Raw genomic sequence first — 21,563 nt, 5'->3', positions numbered from 1 at the left:
CAGCGTGAAATCTTTCTTTTGATTGAGCTCTTTGGAAACACTGTTTACGTAGAATCTGCAAATGGACCCTTGTGAACTCTTTGAAGCCAGTGGTGAAAAAGCTAATATTACAAGGTTAAAAACTAGAAGGAATCTATCTGAGAAACCACTTTGTGATGTGTGCATTAATCTCACAGAGTTAAACATTTCTTTTGATTCAGCAGTTTGGAAACACTCTTTTTGTAGTTTTGTGAAAGGACATTTGGGAATGCCTTGAGGCCAAAGGTGAAAAATCGGATATCACAACTTAAAAACTAGAAGGAACCTATCAGGGGAACCACTTGGTAATGTGTGCATTCACTTCACAGTGTTAAAACTTTCTTTTGATTCCGCAGTTTGGAAACACTTTTTTTGAATGTTCTGTGAATGGACATTTGTGAGCTCATTGAGGCCAATGACAAAAAAGCGAATCTATCTGATATACCGCTTTATGATGTGTGGATTCATTGCATCAGAGTTATGTTTAACGCATCAGAGAAAGGTTTAACAGAGTTAAACCTTTCTTTTTATTCAGCAGTTTGGAAAGACTGTTTTTGTAGATCTGCGAAAAGACATTGAGGAGTGAATAGAGATCTATGCTCAAAAAGAAAATATCTTCAGAGAAAAAATAGAAAGAAGCTTTCTGAGCATCTAAATTTGAATGTGTGCTTTCCTTATAGGGAGGTAGAAATTTCTATGGATTCAGCAGTTTGAAAACACTCTTTTGTCCATTCTGTGAATGGACATTTTGGAGCTCATTGAGGCCAATGACAAAAAAGGAAATATTTCAAGATTAAAACTAGAAGGAAAATATCTGAGGAACTGCTTTGTGATGAGTGCATTCATCTCACAAAGTTAAACCTTTCTTTCATTCACCAGGTTGGAAACACTGTTTTTGGAGAAACCGCAAAGGGATATTTGGGAGCACATTGAGGCCTATGGTGAAAAAGAAAATAGCTTCAGATAAAAACTATAAAGAAGCTTTCTGGGAAACCACTTTGAGATGTGTGCATTCATCTCTCAGAGTTAAATCTTTCTTTTGATTCAGCAGTTTGGAAATACTGTTTTGTCCATTCTGTGAATGGACATTTTTAATCTCATTGGGGCCAAAGGTGAAAAAGCAAATATCCCAAGATAAAAGATGGAAAGAAGCTCTATGCAAAACCGATTTGTGATGTGTGCATTCACCTCGCAGGGTTAAACGTTTCTTCTGTTTCAATTCTTTGGAAACAGAGTTTTTGTCCATTTAGTGAATGGAAATTTGGGAGCTCATTGAGGCCAATGATGAGAAAGTGAATATCCCTGGATAAAAACTAGAAGGAAGCTATCCGACAAACTGCTTTGTGATGTGTGCATTCATCTCTCAGATTTAAACATTTCTTTTCATTCAGTAGTTTGGTAAAACTGCTGTTGTAGAATCTGCAAAAGGATATATGGAAGTCCATTTAGGCCTATGGTGAAAAGTAAAATATCTTTAGATAAAAGCTATAAAGAAGCTTTCCAAGAAACTGCTTTGTGATGTGTGCATTCATCTCACAGATTTAAACAACTCTTTTGATTCAGCAATTTGGCAACAATCGTTTTGCACATTTTGCAAATGGATATTAGAGGCACACTGAGGCAATTTGCCAAAAAGAGAATATACAAGGATTAAAACCTGAAGGACACTATCTGAGAAACACCTTTGTCATGTGAGCATTCATCTCATAGGGTTAAAACTTTCTTTTGATTCAGCTGTTTTGAAACACTTTTTTTGTGCTTTTGGCAAATGGACATTTTTCTGCTCATTGAGGCCAATGGAGAGAAAGAGAATATCCCAGGATAAAAAAATAGAAGGAAGCTGTCTGAGAAATCAACTTGTGATGTGCACATTCATCTTGCAGAGTTAAAACTTTCTTTTCATTCAGCAGTTTGGAAACACTGTTTTTGTAGAATCTGCAAAGGGATATTTGGGAGTGCATTGAGGCCTATGGTGAAAAAGAAAATATCCCCGTATAAAAACTAGAAAGAAGCTTTCTGAGAAAGTATTTTGTGATGGGTGCCTTCATCTCACAGAGTTGAACCTTTCTTTTGATTCAGCAGTTTGAAAACACTGTTTTTGTCCATTCTGCGTGTGGACATTTGGGAGATCATTGAGGCTAATGGCAAAAAAAGCAAATATCCCAGGATAAAAACTAGAATGAAGCTATCTGAAAAACTGCTTTGTGCTGTGTATATTCATCTCACAGGATTAATCTTTTCTTTTCATTCAGGAGTTTGGAAACACTGTTCTGGTGGAATCTGTGAAGTGATATTTGGGAGTGCCTTGAGGCCTATTGTGAAAAAAGAAATATCTTCAAATAAAAACTAGAAGGAAGCTTTCAGATAAGCTGCTGTGTGCTGTGTGAATTCATCTTACAAATTTAAACCTTTTCTTTCATTCAGAGATTTGAAAAACACTGTTTTTGTGTTTTCTGCAAATGAACATTTGGGAGGTCATTGATGCTTTTTGCGAAAAATCGAATATACCACAATAAATACTAGAAGGAAGCTATGTGAGAAACCACTTTCTGATGTGTGCATTCATCTCACAGAGTTAAATTTTTCTTTTCACTCATCAGTTTGGAAAAACTGTTTTTGTTCATTCTGCTAATTGACATTTGGGATCATATTGAAGCCTATGGTGAAAAAGAAAGTATCTTCAGGTAAAAACAGGAAAGAAGCTTTCTGAGAAACTGCTTTGTGATGTGTGCATTCATCGCACAGTGTTAAGCCTTTCTTTTGATTCAGAAGTTTGGAAACACGGTTTTTTTTTTCCATTCTGTGCATGGACATTTCAGAGCTCATGGAAGCCAATGGAGAAAAAGCAAAAAATTCAGACAAATGTATAAACAAGCTATCTGAAAAACTTCTTTGTAATGTGTGCATTCATTTCTCAGAGTTAAACCTTTCTTTTAATTCAGCACTTTGGAAACACTATTTTTGTCCATTCTGCAAAAGGACATTTTGGAGCTCATTAAGGCCAATGGTGAAAAAGCAAATATTCCAGGATAAAAACTACAAGGAAGCTGTCTGAGAAACCATTTTGTAATGTGTGTATTCAACTCCAAGAGTTAAACCATTCTTTTAATTCAGCAGTTTGGAAAGTCTGCTTTTGTGGAATCTGTGAAGGGATATTTGGGAGAGTTTTCAGGCATATGGTGAAAAAGAAAATGTTTTCAGATAAAAACTAGAAAGAAGCTTTCTCAGAAACTGCTTTGTGATGTGTGCATTCACCTCACAGCAAAAAAGCTTCCTCATGATTCAGTAGTTTGGAAACTCTGTTTTTGTCCATGCTGCCAATGGACATTGAGGAGCTAATTGAGGCCAAACTACTTTGTGATGTTTGCGTTCATGTCACAGAGGTAAATCTTTCCTTTGATTCAGCATTTTGGAAACACTGTTTTTGTCCATTCAGCATGTGAACATTTGGGAGCTACTTGAGGCCAAAGACAAAAAGTGAATATCCCTGGATAAACACTAGAAGGAAGCTCTCTGATAAACCACTCTGTGATATGCATATTCATCTTGCAAAGTTAAACCTTTCTTTTCATTCAGCAGTTTGGAAACACTATTTTTGTGGAATCTGCAAAGGGATATTTTGGAGCTCACTGAGGCCTATGGTGAAAAAGAAAATATCTTCAGATAAAAATGACAAAGAAGCTTTCTGAGAAACTGCTTTGTGATGTGTACATTCATCTCACAGAGTTAAACTTTTCTTTTGATTCAGGAATTTGGAAACTGTTTTAGTGGAATACGTGAAGCGATATTTGGGAGTGCCTTGAAGCCTATGGTGAATAAAAAATGTCTTCAAATAAAAACTTGAAACAAAGTTTCTGAGAAACTGCTTCATGATGTCAAATTCATCTCAGAGAGTTAAACCTTTCCTTTGATTCAGCCATTTTAAAAACACTGTTTTTGTCAATTCTGTGCATGGAAGTTTGGGAACTCATGGAGGCCAATGGCGGAAAAAGAATACCTTCAGATAAAAACCATAAAGAAGGTATCCGAAAAACTGCTTTGTGATGTGTGCATTCAATTCCCAGATTTAAATTTTTCTTTTCATTCAGCAGTTTGGAAACACTCTTTCTGTTAAATCTGAGAAAAGATATTTAGGAGCACATTGAGGCATACTGGTGTAAAAGAAATTATCTTCAGATAAAAGCTAGTTGGAGGCTTTTTCAGAAATTGCTTTGTCATGGGTGTATTCATCTCTCAAAGTTAAAGTTTTTTTTAATTCAGCAGTTTAGAAACACTGTTTTTGTAAAATCTGCAAAGGGGTAATTGGGAGCACATTGAGCCCTTTGATGAAAACAAAAATAACTTTAGGTGAAAACTAGAAAGAATATTTCTGAGAAACTGCTTTGTGTTGTGTGCATTCATCTCACAGAATTAAACATTTCTTTTTATTTAGAAGTTTAGAAACACTGTTTTTGCAGAATCTGCAAAGGTATATTTGGGAGGGCATTGAAGACTTAAGTGAAAAATAAAATGTCTTCTGATGAAAACTAGAAAGAATCTTTCTGAGAAACTGCTTTGAGATGCACACATTCATCTCAGAGAGTTAAACCTTTCTTTTGATTCAGCCATTTGGAAACACTATTTTTGTCCATTCTGTGCATGGACATTTGGGAGCTTATTGAGGCCAATGGTGAAAAAGGTACTATCCAAGTATAAAAACTAGAAGTAAACTCTCTGAGAATCAGCTTTGTGATGTTTGTTTTCATCTTACAGAATTAAACCCTTCTTTTCATTCACCAGTTTGGAAACACTGTTTTTGTAGAATCTGCAAAGGGATATTTGGAAGCACCTTGAGGCCTAGTGTGAAAAAAGAAATATCTTGAGATAAAAACTACAAAAAAGATTTCTTAGAAATTGCTTTGTGATGTGTGCATTCATCTCAAAATTTAAAATTTTCGTTTGATTCAGCAGTTTGGAAACATAGTTTTTGACCATTCTGCACATGGACATTGGGGATTGCATTGAGGCCTTTGGCAAAAAGATAATATCTCAGGATAAAAGCTGGAAGGAAACTATCTGTTAAACTGCTTTGTGATGTGTGCATTCATTTCAGAGAGGTAAACTTTTCATTCAGCAGCTTGGAATCACTGTTTTGGTACAATCTGTGAAGGGATATTTAAGAGCGCATAGAGGCATAAGGTGAAAAAGAAAATATCTTCAAATAAAAACTAGAAAGAAGCTTTCTGAGAAACTGCTGTGTGATGTATGCATTCATCTCACAGAGTTAAACCTTTTGTTTTAATTCAGCAGTTTAGAAACACTGTTTTGTAAAATCTGTGAAGGGAAATTTGGGAGTGCATTGAGGCCTTTGGTGAAAAAGAAAATAACTTCAGGTAAAACTAGAAAGAAGGTTTTGAGAAACTGATTTGTGATGTGTGCATTCATCTTGCAGAATTAAACGTTTCTTTTTATTTAGAAGTTTAGAAACACTGTTCTTGTACAATCTGCAAAAGGATATTTGGGAGGGCATTGAGGACTAGGGTGAAAAGGAGAATGTCTTCAGATAAAAACTAGAAAGAATCTTTCAGAGAAACTGCTTTGTAACATCTTAGAGAGTTAAAACTTTCTTTTGATTAAGTCATTTGGAAACACTGTTTTTGTCCATTCTGTGCATGGACATTTGGGAGCTCAATGAGGCCCATGGCGAAAAAGAGAATATTCCAGGATAAAAACTAGAAGTAAGCTCTGTGAGAATCAGCTTTGTGATGCGTGCATTCATCTTGCAGAATTAAAACCTTCTTTTCATTCAGCAGTTTGGAAACACTGTTTTTGTAGAATCTGCAAAGCGATATTGGGAAGGACCTTGAGGCCTATGGTGAAAAAGGAAATATCTTGAGTTAAAAACTAGAAAAAAGATATGTGAGAAACAGCTTTGTGACGTGTGTATTCATCTCACAAAGTTAAAACTTTCATTTGATTCAGCAGTTTGGAAACACTGTTTTTGTCCATTCTGTGCATGGACATTGGGAGTGCATTGAGGCCTATGGCGAAAAAGATAATATATCATGATAACAACTAGAAGGAAGATATCTGATAAACTTCTTCATGATGTGTGCATTCATTTTGAAGAGGTAAACCTTTTTTTCATTCAAGGGATATTTAGGATCACATTGAGGCCTAAGGTGAAAAGAAAATTTTTCAAATAAAAACTAGAAAGAAGCTTTCTGAGAAACTGCTGTGTGAAGTGTGCATTCATCTCACAGAGTTAAACCTTTCATTTGAGCAGTTTGAAAAACACTGTTTTTGTCTATTCTGTGATTGGACATTTGGGAGCTCTTTGAGGCCAATGACAAAAAAGCAAATATCCCAGGATAAAAACTAGAAGGAAGGTAACTGAGAAACCGCTTTGGAATGTGTGCATTGCTGTAATGGAGTTAAACCTTTCTTTTCTTTCAGCAGTTAGGAAACACTGTTTTTGTACAATCTGCAAAGGGATATTTGGGAGTGCATTGAGGCCTACAGTGCAAAAAAATATCTTCAGATAAAAACTTCGAAGAGGCTTTCTGAGGAACTGCTTTGTGAGGTGGGCATTCACCTCACAGAGTTAAACATTTCATTTGATTCAGAAATTCGAAAAACACTATTTTTGTCCATTCTTCAAATGGACATTGGTCAGGTTATTAAGGCCAATGGAGAAAATCAAATAGCCCAGGAAAAAAACTAGAAGGAAGCTATCTGAGAAACCACTTAGTGATGTTCCCATTCAGCTCACAGAGTTAAATTTTTCATTCAGCAGTTTGGAAACACTGCTTTTGTAGAATATGCAGTGATATTTGGGAACGCATTGAGACCTATGGTGAAAAAGAAAATATCTTCAGATAAAAGCTAGAAAGAAGTTTTCTGAGAAACTGCTTTGTGATATGTGCATTCATTTCACAGAGGTAAAACTTTCCTTTGATTCAGTAGTTTGGAGACACTGTTTTTGCCCATTCCACACTTCCACATTTGGGAGCTCATTGAGGCCAATGACGAAAAAGTGAATATGCCAGGATGAAAAGTAAAAGGAAGCTCTCTGATAAACCGATTTTGATATGTATATTCATCTCGCACTGTTAAACTTTTCATTCAGCAGTTTGGAAACACTTTTTTTGTAGTTTCTGCAAACGGATATTTGGGAGGATATTGAGGACTATGGTGAAAAAGAAAATATCTTCAAAAAAACTAGAAAGAAACGTGCTGAGAAACTGCTTTGTAACGTGTGCATTCATCACACAGAATTACACATTTCTTTTATTCAGAAGTTTAGAAACACTATGTTTGCGGAATCTGCAAAGGGATATTTGGGAGGATATTAATGACTACAGTGAAAAAGAAAAAGTCTACAGATAAAAACTAGAGAGAGTATTTCTGAGAGGCTGCTTTGTGATGCATGCATTCATCTCAGAGACTTAAACCTTTCTTTTGATTTAGCCGTTTGGAAACACTGTTTTTGTCCATTCTCTGCATGGACATTTGGGAGCTCATCGAGACCAGTGGTGAAAAAGCAATTATCCCAAGATAAAAACTATAACTAAACTCTCTGAGAATCAGCTTTGTGATATGTGCATTCTTCTTGTGGAATTAAACCCTTCTTTTCATTCAGCAGTTTGGAAACACTGTTTTGTAGACTCTGGAAAGGAATATTTGGGAGTGCCTTGATGCCTATGGTGAAAAGGGAAATATTTTGAGACAAAAACTAGAAAAAAAGATTTCTGAGAAACTGCTTTGTGATGTGTGCATTCTTCTCACAGAGTTAAAACTTTCCTTTGATTCAGCAGTTTGGAAAGACTGTTTTGTCCATTCTGAGCATGGATATTTGGGAGTGCACTGAAGCCAATGGCAAAAAAGGGAATATCTCAGGATAAAAACTAGAAGGAAGCTATCTGATAAACCACTTTCTGAGGTCCACATTTATTTTGCAGAGGTAAAACTTTCCTTTCATTCAGCAGTTTGGAAACACTTTTTGTGGAATCTGTGAAGGGATATTTGGGAGCACATTGAGGCCTAATGTGAAAAGAAAATATCTTCAAATAAAAACTAGAAGGAAGGTTTCTGAGAAACTGCTGTGTAATGTTTACATTCATCTGAGAGAGTTAAACCTTTCCTTTTATTGAGCAGTTTGAAAAACACTGTTTTTGTCCATTCTGTGAATGGACATTTGGAGCTCATTGAGGCCAATGGCGAAAAAGTGACTAGCCCAGGATAAATACTAGAAGGAAGCTCTGTGATAAACCACTTTGGGATGTGTGCATTCCTGTAGCAGAGTTCAACCTTTCCTTTCATTCAGGAGTGAGGTAACACTGTTTTTGTAGAATCTGCAAAGGGATATTTGGGGGTGAGATGTGCACTATGGTGAAAAAGAAAATAACTGCACATAAAAACTTGAAAGAAGATTTTTAAGAAACTGCTTTGTGATGAATGCATTCATCTCAGAGAGTTAACCATTTTTCTTTTGATTCATTTGTTTGGAAACACTGTTTTTGTCCATCCTGCTCATGGACATTTGGTAGCTCATCGAGACCAATGGCAAAATAGTGAATATCCCAGGATATAATCCATAAGGAACCTATCTGGAAAACCGATTTGTGATGTGCGGTTTATTCTCAGTGTTAAACCTACGTTTTCATTCTGCTGTTTGGGAACACTGTGTTTGTGGAAACTGCGAAGTTATATTTGGGAGTGCATTCAGGCCTGTGGTAAAAAAGATAATGTCTTCAGATAAAAACTAGAAAGAAGCTTTCTGATAAATTGCTTTGTGATGTGTGCTTTCATCTCACAGAGTTAAACCTTCCTTTTGATTCAGCAGTTTGGAAACACTGGGTTTTTTTGTGTTCTGTGAATAGATATTTGGCAGTTCATGGAGAAGAATGGTGAAAAAGTGAATATCCCAGGATAAAAACCAGAAGGAATCTCTTTTAAAATCTGCTTAGTGTTGTGTGCATTCAATTCACAGAGTTAAACATTTGCTTTTTATTCTGCCATTTTGAACCACTGTTTTTGTAGGAACTGTGAAGGGATATTTTGGAGTGCATTGAGGGCTATGGTGAAAAAGAAAATATCTTCAGATAAAAACTAGAAAGAAGCTTTCTGAGAAACTGCTTTGTGATGTTTGCATTCATCTCATTGAGTTAAACCTTTCTTTAGTTTCAGCCATTTGGAAACTGTTTGGAGCAGGCCCCCCTAAATCTGGCCACAAACTGGCCCCAAAACTGACCATAAACAAAATCTCTGCAACAATGTAACATGTTCATTATGGCCCCAACGCCCATGATGGTAGGTTGTGGGTTTACAGGGATGAGGGCAAGGAACGCCTGACCTGCCCCAGGCAGAAAGTGCTTAAAGGCATTCCTAAGTCACAAACAATAGCATGAGGATCTGTGCCTTAAAGACATGCTCCTGGTGCAATTAACTAGCCCAACCTATTCCTTTATATTTGGCCCATCGCTTCATTTCCCATAAGGGATACTTTTAGTTAATTTATTATCTATAGAAACAATGCTAATGACTGGCTTGCTGTTAATAAATATGTGGGTAAGTCTCTGTTTATGGTTCTCAGCTCTGAAGGCTGTGAGACCCCTTATTTCCCACTTCACACCTCTATGTTTCTTTGTGTGTGTATTTAATTCCTTTAACACCACTGGGTTAAGGACTCCCCAGTAGAGCTTTTCTCAGCAAGTGGCATCCAACATAGGGGCTCAAATCCAGGTCAAAGTGTCACCAGAGTGACTGTTGGAATTGAAAATTAGCTGGAGGACACCAGAGTACTCTTAAAGCAACCCCCATGGTGAGTAACAAGTGGAGCTCAGAAGCACCAGGTTAACCAATGGGACAAATGTGGGGTCTGGTTCATTTCACCTTGGAACTTTTTCACACTGATGATGAGGAGGAACAAGAGTATAATGAAGTAACAGAAGAGGTTACAGACCAGGCTTATTTACCAGCTAAAAGAAAGTGGCAAAGGAAGCAGACGTTCATCCCTACTCTTCTACACCCCCTCATTATTATTTTGAAGAAAAAGACCCTCCAGATTTTTCTTTCCTGGAGAACACTGGGTGAAAAGTAGTTGCTCAAGTGACTGTTCAAGCAGTGCCTCAAGCAACCCCTCTTAATTCTATTCAGGCAGGAATTCAGCAAGCTAGCCAAGAGGGTGATTTAGAGGCTTGGCAGTTCCCTTTTAGAATACACCCCCCAGATCAACAGGGAAATATTATATCTACTTTTGAGGCTTTTCCTTTTAAATTACTCAAAGAATTTAAAGAAGCTATAAATCAGTATGGAACAGGTTCTCCTTTTGTAATGGGACTGTTAAAGAATGTTTCTCTTTACAGTTGGATGATTGCTACTGACTTGGACACTCTTTCTTGAGCATGTCTAACTCGTGCTCAGTTCTTACAATTTAAAACATGGTGGGCAGATGAAGCTTCCATTCAGGCTGCTCGCAATGCCTGACCCAACTTCAAATTAATATAACTGCAGACCAACTTATGGGGGTTGGCACCTGGGCTGGTGTAGGTGCACAACTGGTCATGCAGCATTATGCCTTAGAACAGCTTAGTGGAGTGTGCATTAGAACTTGGGGAAAAATCACTTCATGTGGAGAACAATACCCTTCCTTTAGTGCTATAAAACAGAGACCAAAAAAACGATAAATTGATTTTATGGCTTGGTTACAGGAATCTCTTAAAAGGATGATTGCATATTTTGCTGCTCAGGATATAGAGTTGCAGTTATTACCTTTCAACAATGCTAATCCCAATTGCCAGGCTGCTCTGTGACCTATCAGAGGGAAAGAACATTTAGTTGATTATATCAAGTCCTTTGTTGTTATCAGAGGAAGTCGGCATAAAACTATCTTGTTGTTGCAGGCAATGGCAGGACTGAGAGTGGATAAAGGAATACTCCATTTCCTGGAGCTTGTTTTAATGGTGGGAAGCATGATCATACTAAAAACGGATATAGAAAACATTAGTGAGTCAGGCTGCCAGATAGGGGATAAAAGAAAGCTGTTGAGCCTGAAATATGTCCAAAATGTAAAAAAGGAAAACATTGGGCTAGTCACTTTCACTTTAAGTTTGATAAAGATGGGACCTGATTTAGGCAAACGCCATGAAGGGTGCATCCTAGGCCCCATTCTAAACCTGGGCATCTCCAGCTCAGGCCATTCCCACACCCCTGTAAAATATCTGTCCCTCACCACAGACGGTAGTGCCATGGTAGATTTATGCTGCACAAAATCTGTGAGGCGTCTGCCTGGGGAATGCCCACAAAATGTCCCCACTGGAGCCTGTGGACCCTTGCAGCAGGGACAATAGGATATCTTTCAGGAAGGTGTAGTTTAACTTTAACAGGTGTACAAATACATACAGGAGTCATTGATTGAGATTACAATGGAGAAATTCATATTATTATATCTGCTTCTGTTTCCTTGAAAGCAGAGCCAAGGGAGAACATAGCACAGCTCCTCATTTTGCCATATGTGGGAATGGGAAAAAGAGAAATTAAATGAAAAGGAGGACTTGGAAGCACAAATAAACTAGGCAGAGCAGCTTATTGGGTAAAATAAATTACTGATAAATGCCCTAACTGTGACGTAACTATTAGGGAAAGAAATTTAAAGATTTGGTAGATACAGGAGCAGATTTTTCAATCATTTCTCTACAGCACTGGCTGTCTGCATGGCCAATTCAACCGACACAATTTAACATAGTAGGAATAGGTAAAGCCCCTGAAGTGTATCAAAGTATTTATTTTTTGCATTGTGAAGGGTCCGATGGACAACCTGGGATTATTCAAACAATTATAACTTCTGCACCTATAAATTCATGGGGAAGAGATTTATTACAAAAATGGGGAGCACAAGCTCTAATTCCAGAACAATTATATGTCCCTCAAAGTCAACATATGATGCATGAAATGGGGTATTTCACTGCTATGGGGCATAAAAAAATTTGCAAGGTTTAGAAAGTTCCCACCATATCATTTTTGATGGTGGTCATGGTTAAGCCTCCAGAAACTATACCTTTAAAATGGTTAACAGATAAGCCAATTTGGATAGAACAATGGCCACTAAGTAAACAGAAACTGAAGGCTTTAGAGAAATTAGTTACTGAACAATTAGAAAATGGGTACATCACTCCAAAATTTTCCCCTTGGAATTCTCCAGTTTTCCTGATTAAGAAAAAATCAGGTAAATGCTGGATGTTAACTGACTTAAGATCCATCAATTCAGTTATACAACCTATGAGAGAATTACAGCCAGGATTGCCTTCTCCTGCTATAATTCCAAAAAATTGGCCTTTAATAGTCATAGATTTAAAGGACTGTTTCTTTACTATCAATTTAGCTGAGCAAGACTGTGAAAGGTTTGCATTTACAATTCCTGCAGTAAACAACCTGCAGCCTGTTAAGCATTATCATTGGAAAGTGTTGCCACAGGGCATGTTAAACAGTCCAACAATTAACCAGATGCATGTGGGGTAAGCAATTGAACCTACTCATAAAAAATTTTCACAGTGTTACATTATTCACTATATAAATGATATATTTGTGCTGCCCCCACTCAATAAATATTACTCCAATGTTATGATCACTTGCAAAATTTGATTTCTCATTCTGGTTTAATTATAGCTCCTGACAAAATTCTGACTACTACTCCTTACTCCTACCTGGGGACCTTAGTAAATGTCACTACCATTGTGCCACAGAAAGTAAACATGCATAGGGATCAACTAAAAACATTAATGATTCTTAAAAATTACTAGGGGATATTGATTGCATACGATCTGTTCTTGGCATTCCTACCTACACCATGAGTAATCTGTTTTCTATCCTTAGAGGAAATCCTAGTCTCACTAGCCCTTGTCAATTGACAAAGGAGGTTGTGGCAGAGTTACAACTGATTGAGAAGGAAGTCCATAAAGCTCAAATAAATAGAATACATCCATAGAAGCCTCTATTTAGATTTGCTAATATTTTCAACTCAGCATTCACCTTCTGGTGTTGTTGTCCAAGGACAGGACTTAGTAGAGTGGCTTTTTCTTCCATATATTAATTCATGGACTCTAACTCCCTATTTAGATCAAATCGCTACTATGATAGGGATTGGGAGAACTTGGATCGTTAAATTACATGCATATGATCCTGGAAAAATTATTGTCCCTTTCAAAAATGCAGAAATAGAGCAAGTTTTAATAAATAGTCTTACTTTGCAAAACCATTTAGCTGACTTCCTGGGTATTCTTGGTAATCATTTTCCTAAAACAAAGCTGTTTCAGTTTTTGAAATTAACTAATTGGATTCTCCCCAAAATAACTAAATGTAAACAAATTGAAGATGCTGATAATGTTTTTACAGATGGGTCTAGTAAAGGTAAAGCTTCTAATTTTGGCTCAAAAAGTAAAGTTGTCCGGACGTCCTAAATTTCAGCTCAAAAAGCGGAGCTTGTAGCGGTAATTGTGGTATTGACTGCTTTTGATATGCTTTTGATATGTCTATTAAGGTGCTTTCTGATTCTTCATGTGTGGTTCATTTCACACAGTTAATTGAAAATGCTCAGTTACAGTATCATACAGGTAAACAACTGATGACTTTATTTACCCAATTGCAAACAGCAGTTAGGAGTAGATTGCACCTTTTTTACATCACTCATGTTAGGGCTCATACACCTCTTCCAGGACCTTTGACTGAAGGGAATCAAATGGCTGATCACTTAGTTGCTGATGCAATATCTAATGCTAGACACTTTCACAATTTAACCCATGTTAATGCCTCTGGTCTCAAAAGCAGATACAGCATTACCTAGAAAGAAGCTAAATCTATTATCCAGCATTGCCCAACTTGCCAAATGGTACATTCCTCTTCTTTTACAGGAGGAGTTAATCCTCAAGGACTGGAACCTAACACTCTTTGGCAAATGGATGTCACACATGTTCCCTCGTTTGGGATAATAGCTTATGTACATATATGTGTAGACACTTTTCTCACCTTGTCTGGGCTACATGCCAATTTGCAGAGTTAAAAACTTTTCTTTTCATTCAGCAGTTTGGAAACACTGTTTTTTGTAGAATATGCAAAGTGATATATGGTAGCATATTGAGTCCTATGCTGAAAAGGAATATATCTTCAGATAAAAACTAGAAACAAGCTGAGAAACTGCTTTGTGATGTGTGCATTCCTCTCACAGAGGTAAACCTTTCTTTGATTCAGCAGTTTGGAAACACTGTTTTTATCCATTTTCATGTGGACACTTGCGAGCTCATTGTGGTCAATGACAAAAAAGTGAATATCCCAGGATAAAAACTAGAAGGAAGTTCTCTGATAAAGTGCTTTATGATATGTGTATTCTTCTTGCAGAGTTAAAACTTTCTTTTCATTCAGCAGTTTGGAGACACTGTCTTTGTTGGATATTAGGAGGGATATTTGGAAGCACCTTGAGGAATATGGTAAAAAAGAAAATATCTTCAAATAAAAAGTAGAAAGAAGCTTTCTGAGAAACTGCTGTGTGATGTGTGCATTCATCTCACAGAGTTAAACATTTCCTTTGGTTCAGCCATTTGAAAGCAGTTTTTCCCCATTTTGCGCACGGTCATTTGTGAGCTCACTGAGGGCAATTTAGATAAAGTGAATATCCCAGGATAAAAACTATAAGGAAACTATCTGATAAACACCTTTGTGATGTGTGCATTAATCTCACATATGTAAAAGTTCCTTTCATTTAGCAGTTTGTAAACACTGTTTTTGTGGAATCTGCAAAGGGATATTTGGGAGTGCATTGAGGTCTATGTTGAAAAAGAAAATGTCTTCACATAAAAACTAGAAAGAAACTTCCTGAGAAACTGCTTTGTGAGGTGTGCATACATCTCACAGAGTTAAAACTTTCTTTTCATTCTGCAGATTGGAATCACGGTTTTTATGGAATCTGCAAAGCAATATTTGTGAGTGCCTTGAGGGCTATGGTGAAAAAGAAAATATCTTCAAATAAAAAACTAGAAAGAAGCTTTCTGAGAAACTGCTTTGTGATGTGTGAATTCATCTCACAGAATTAAACATTTCCTTTGATTCAGCCGTTTGAAAAACAATGTTTTTATCCATTCTGCGAACGGATATTTGTGTGGTCATTGAAGCCAATGGTGAAAAAGTGAATATCCAAGGATAAAAACTAGAAGGAAGCTACTGGATAAACCATTTTGTGATATGTGCATTCATCTCAGAGAGTTAAAACTTTCTTTTCATTCAGCTGTTTTGAAACACTCTTTGTAGAATCTGTGAAGGCATATTTGGAAGCGTCTTGATTCCTATGATGAAAAAGAAAATATCTTCAGACAAAAGCTAGAAAGAAGATTTCTGAGAAACTGCATTGTGATGTGTACATTCATCTCACAGAGTTAAACCTTTCTGTTGATTCTCCAGCTTTGGAACACTGATTTTGTCCATTCTGTGAAGAAATATTTGGGGGCTCATTGAGGCTAGTGGTGAAAAAGCGAATATCCCAGGATAGAAACAAAAAGGAAGCTATCTGAGAAACTGCTTTGTGATGTGTGCATTCATCTTGCAGACTTAAACCATTCTTTTCATTCAGCAGTTTGGAAACACTGTTTTTGTAGAATCTGTGAGGAGATATTTTGGAGTGCATTGAGGCCTATGGTGGAAAAGAAAATATCTTCAAACAAAAACTAGAAAGAAGCTTCCTGAGGAACTGCAATGTGATGTGTGCATTCATCTCACAGAGTTAAAACTTTCTTTTTGTTCAGAAGTTTGGGAAAACTGTTTTTGTCCATTATACTCATGGACTTCTGGGAGTTCATGGAGGCCAATGGTGAAAAAGGGATTATCTGGAGATAGAAAGATTAAAGAAGCTATCTGAAAAACTGCTCTGTGATGTATGCATTCACTCTCCAGAGTTAAACATTTCTTTTCATTCAGCAGTTTGGAAACACTGTTTTTGTAGAATCTGCGAAGGGATATTTAGCAGAACATTGAGGCTTATTGTGTAAAAGAAAATAACTTAAGAAAAAAACTGGAAAGAAGATTTACAGAAGCTGCTTTGTGATGTGTGCATTCATCTCACTGAGTTAAACCTTTCTTTTCATTCAGAAATTTAGAAACACTGTTTTTGTATAATCTGCAAAGGGATATTTGGGAGAGTATTGAGGCCTTTGGTGAAAAAGAAAATGTCTTCAGGTAAAAATTAGATACAAGTTTTCTGACATATTCCAATGTGATGTGTGAATTCATCTCACAGAGTTAAACATTTCTTATGATTCAGAAATTTCAAAACACTGTTTTTTCCATTCTGAGAAAGTACATTTTGGAGCTCATGGAGACGAATGGCAAAAAAGCAAATATCTTCAGATAAAAATTATAAAGAAGCTATCTGAAAAACTGCTTTGTTATATGTGCATTCAATTCTCAGCAGTTAAACATTATTTTCATCCAGCAGCTTAAAAATATTGTTTTTGTGGAATCTGTGAAGGATATTTGGGAGTGCATTGAGGCCTATGGTGAGAATACACCTGCATATAAAAACTAGACAGAAGCTTTCTGAGAAACTGCTTTGTGATTTGTGCATTTAACTCGAGAGTTAAACATTACTTCTAGTACAACAGATTGGAATCACTGCTTTTGTCCATTCTGCGCATGGACATTTGGGAACTCATTGAGGCCAGTGGTGAAAAACTGAATATTTCAGGATAGAAACTACAAGGAAGCTCTCTGAGAAACTGCTCTGTGATCTGTGGATTCATCCAGCAGAGTTAAACCTTTCTTTCCTTTCAGCAATTTGGAAACTCTTTTTGTAGAATCTGCAAAGGGATATTTGGGAGGGCATTGAGGTCTATGTTGAGAAAGAAAATATCTTCAGGTAAAAACTGGGAAGGATCTTCACTGTTTTGTGATGTGTGCATTCATCTCACAGGGTTAAACCTTTCTATCAATTCAGCAGTGTGGAAACACTGTTTTTGTCCGTTCTGCGCAGGGACATTTGGGATCTCATTGAGGCCAGTGTCAAAAAGGTGAGTATCTGAGAATAAAATCTAGAAGGAATCTATCTGATAAACCACTTTTTGATGTATGCATTCGTCTCACAGTGTTAAACCTCTCTTTTCTTTCAGTAGTTTGGAAACACTGTATTGTCCATTCTGCAAATGGACATTTGAAAGCTCATTGAGGTCTAAGGTGAAAAAGCAAATATCCCAGGATAAAAACTACAGGAAAGCTATCTGAAAAACTGCTTTGTGATGTGTGTATTTATCTCACAAAGTTAAAGCTCTCTTTTTATGCAGGAGTTTTGAAACACTGTTTTTGTGGAATATGAGATGGGATATTTTGGATCGCATTGAGGCCCATGGGGAAAAAGAAAATATCTTCAAAAAAAAACTGGAAAGAGGTTTTCTTAGAAACTGCATTGTGATTTGTGCATTCATCTCAGGAGTTAAACCTTTGTTTTGATTCAGCAGTTTGGAAACACTGTTTTTGTAGAATCTGTGAAGGGATATTTGGGAGCACATTGAGGCCTATGGTGAAAAAGGAAATACCCTCAGAAGAAAACTAGAAAGAAACTTTCTGAGAAACTGCTTTGTGATGTGTGAATTCGTCTCTCAGATTTAATCATTTGTTTTGATTCAGAAGTTTGTAAACACTGTTTTTGTCCATTCTGCAAATGGACATTTGTGAGCTCACAGAAGCTGAGGGCAAAAAAGCACATATCCCAGGATAGAAACTATAAAGAAGCTATCTGAAATTCTGCTCTGTGATGTGTGCATTCGACATGCAGATTTAAAAATTTCTTTCCATTCAGAAGTTGGGAAACAGTGTTTTCATAGGATCTGCAAAGGGATATTTGGGAGTTCATTCAGGCCTATGGTGAAAAAGAAAATGTCTTCACATAAAAGCTAGAAAGAAACTTTCTGAGAAACTGCTTTGTGATGTATGCATTGAGCTTACAGAGTTAAACCTTACTTTCAGTTAAGCCATTGGGAAACACAGTTTTTGTACATTTTTCTAATGGACATGTGGGCGCTCATTGAGGCCACTGTTGAAAAAATGGATATCCCAGGATTAAAACCAGAAGGAAACTATCTGAAAAACGGCCTAGAGATGTGTGCATTTACCTTGCAGAGTTAAACCTTACTTTTCTTTCAACAGTTTGGAAAAACGGTTTTGGTAGAATCTGGGAAGGGATATTAGGGAGCCCATTGAGGCCTATAGTGAAAAAGAAAATATCTTCTGATAAAAACAAGAAAGAAGCTTTCGGAGAAACTGCTTTGTGAAGTATGCATTCATCTCAAAGAGTTAAAAGTTTCTTTTGATTCAGCCATTTGGAGACACTGTTTTTGTCCATTTTGCACTTAGACATTTGGGAACTCATTGAAGACAAAGGTGAAAAAGCGAATATTCCACGATAAAAACTAGAAGGAAGCTATCTGAGAAACCACTTTGTGATATGTGCATTCATCTCACAGAGTTAAACCTTTCTTTTCATTCAACAGTTGGAAATACTATTTGGGGGAATCTGTGAAGGGATACTTGGGAGTGCCTTGAAGCCTATGGTGAGAAAAAAATCTTCAAGTAAAAACAAGAAACCTTTCTGAAAAACTGCTTTGTGTTGTGTGCATTCATATCTCAGAGTTCAACCTTTCGTTTGATTCAACACTATGGAAACACTGTTTTTTTTCCATTCTGCGAATGGACATTTGGGAGCTCATTGAGGCCAGTGGTGAAAAAGCTAATATCCCAGGATAAAAACTAGAAGGAAGCTATCTGAGAAACTCGTCAGTGAAGTGTGCATTCATCTCGCAGAGTTAAATCTTTCTGTTCATTCGGCAGTTTGGAGACACTCTTCTTGTGGAATCTGCGAAGAAATATTTGGGAGCGTATAGAGGCCTGTGGTGAAAAAGAAAATATCTTCAAAAAAAAAAAAAACAAGAAAGAAGCTTTTTGAGAAACTTCTCTGTGACATGTACATTCAGCTGCCTTTGGTTCAACAGTTTGGAAACACTGTATTTTCCCATTCTGCGAATGGACATTTGGGAGCTCATTGAGGCCAAAGACTAAAAAGGGAATATCACAGGGTAAAAAATAGAATGAAGCTATATGATAAACCTCTTTTTCATGCGTGCATTCTTCTCACAGGGTTAAACATTTCTTTTCACTCAGCAGTTTGGAAACACTGTTTATGTAGAAACTGTGAAGGGATATTTGGTCACATATTGAGTTCCATGGTCAAAAAGAAAATATCTTCAGTTAAAAAGTAGGAAGAAGACTTCTGAGAAACTGCTTTCTGACATGTGCATACATCTCACAGAGTTAAAACTTTCTTTTCATTCAGCAGTTTGAAAACACTGTTTTTGCAGAATCTGCAAAGGGACATTTGGGAGCACATTGAAGACTATGGTGAAAAGAAAATATCTTTAGAAAAAAACTAGTAAGAAGCTTTCTGAGAAACTGCTTTGTGATGTGTGCATTCATCTCAGAGAGTTAAACTTTTCTTTTGATTCAGAAGATGTGAAATGCTGTTTTTGTCCATTTTGTGAATGTACATTCTGGAGCTCATGGAGGGCCATGGTTAAAAAGCATACATCTTCAGATAAAAACTTTAAAGAAGCTATCTGAAAAACCACTTTGTGATGGGTGTATTCAATTCACAGAGTTAAAACTTTCTTTTCATTCAGCTGTTTTGAAACGCTTTCTTGTAGGATCTGTGTAGGTATATTTGGGAGCGCATTATGGCCTATGGTGAAAAAGAAAATATTCAGATAAAAACTTGAAAGAAGATTTCTTAGAAACTGCTTTGTGATGTCAGCATTCATCTCACAGAGTTAAACCTTCTTTTGATTCAGCAGTTTGGAAACACTGTTTTTGTGCATTCTGTGAATGAACATTTGGGAGCTCATTTTGGCCAATGGCAAAAAAGCAAATATCCCAGAATAAAAACCAGAAGGAAACTATCTAAAGAACCTCTTCGTGATGTGTGCATTCAACTCGCAGAATTAAACCTTTCTTTTCATTCAGCAGTTTGGAAACAGTGTTTTTGTGGAATCTACGAAGGGATATTTCGGAGCACATTGAGGCCTATGGTGAAAAAGAGAATATCTTCGAACAGAAATGAGAAAGAAGCTTTCTGCAAAACTGCTTTGTGATGTGGGCATACATCTCAAGAGTTAAACCTTGTTTTTGAATCAGCAGTTAGGATACACTCTTTTTGTATAAATTGTGAAGGGATATTTAGAAAGGCATTGAGACCCATGGTGAAAAAGAAAATAGCCTCAGATAAAGCTAGAAAGAAGCTTTGTGAGTAACTGCTTTGTGATGAAGGCATTCACCTCACAAAGCTAAACTTTTCTTTTGACTCAGCCATTTGGAAACACTGTTTTTGTCCATTCTGTGCATGTACATTGAGGAGATCATTGATTCCAAAAGCAAAAAAGTGAATATCCCAGGATAAAAACTAGAAGGAAGCTACACGAAAAAATGCTTTGTGATGTGTGCATTCAACTTAAGGAGGTAAATATTTCTTTTAATTCAGCAATTTGGAAACTCTGTTTTTGTAGAATCTGTGAAGGGATATTTGGGAGCTCAATGAGGCCTATGGTGAAAAAGAAAATATCTTCACATAAAAACTATAAAGAAGTTTTCTGAGAAACTAGTTGTGAGGTATGCATTTATCTCACAGAGTTAAAACTTTCTGTTTATTCAGTAGTTTGGAAACACTTTTTTTTGACCATTCTGCGCTTGACATTTGGGAGCTCATTGAGGCCAATGATGAAAAAGTTAATATCCCAGCATAAAAATCAGAAGAAAGCTATATGATTAACTGCTTCATGATATGTGCATTCAACTCACAGAGTTAAAACTTTCTTTTCATTCAGTAGTTTGGAAACACTGCTTTTGTGGAATCTGTGAAGGGATATTCGAGAGCACATTGAGGTCTATGGTGAAATAGAAAATATCTTCTGATAAAAACTACACAGAAGATTTCTGAGAAACTGCTTTCTGATGTGTGCATTCATCTCACTGGATAAACCTTTCTTCTGATTCAGCAGTTGGGAAACATTGTTTTTGTCTATTTGGCAAATGGACTTTTGGGGGCTTATTGAGGACAAAGGTGAAAAAAAGAATATCCCATGATAAAAACTATAAGGAAGCTATCTGTAAAACCAATTGTGATATAGGCATTCATCTCACAGGGTTAAACCTTTCTTTTCATTCAGCAGTTTGGAAACACTGTTTTTGTCAATTTTTTGAATGGACATTTTGGAGCTCATTGAGGCCAATGTTGAAAAAGTGAATACCCCAGGATAAAAACTAGAAGGAAGCTATCTGAGGAATGGCTTTGTGATGTGTGCATTCATCTCACAGAGTTAAAACTTTCTTTTAATTCAAGAGTCTGGAAACACTGTTTTTGTAGAATGTCTGAGGGGATATTTTAGAGCACATTGAGGCCTATGGTGAAAAAGAAAATATCTTCAGATAACAACTAGAATGAAGGTTTCTGTGAAACTGCTTTGTGACGTGATCATTCATCTCACAGA

This window comes from Pan troglodytes, chromosome 3 (genome assembly GCF_028858775.2).
Source record: "Pan troglodytes isolate AG18354 chromosome 3, NHGRI_mPanTro3-v2.0_pri, whole genome shotgun sequence".
Classification (NCBI taxonomy): domain Eukaryota; kingdom Metazoa; phylum Chordata; class Mammalia; order Primates; family Hominidae; genus Pan; species Pan troglodytes.
Note: the sequence above shows the minus strand (reverse complement) of the source record.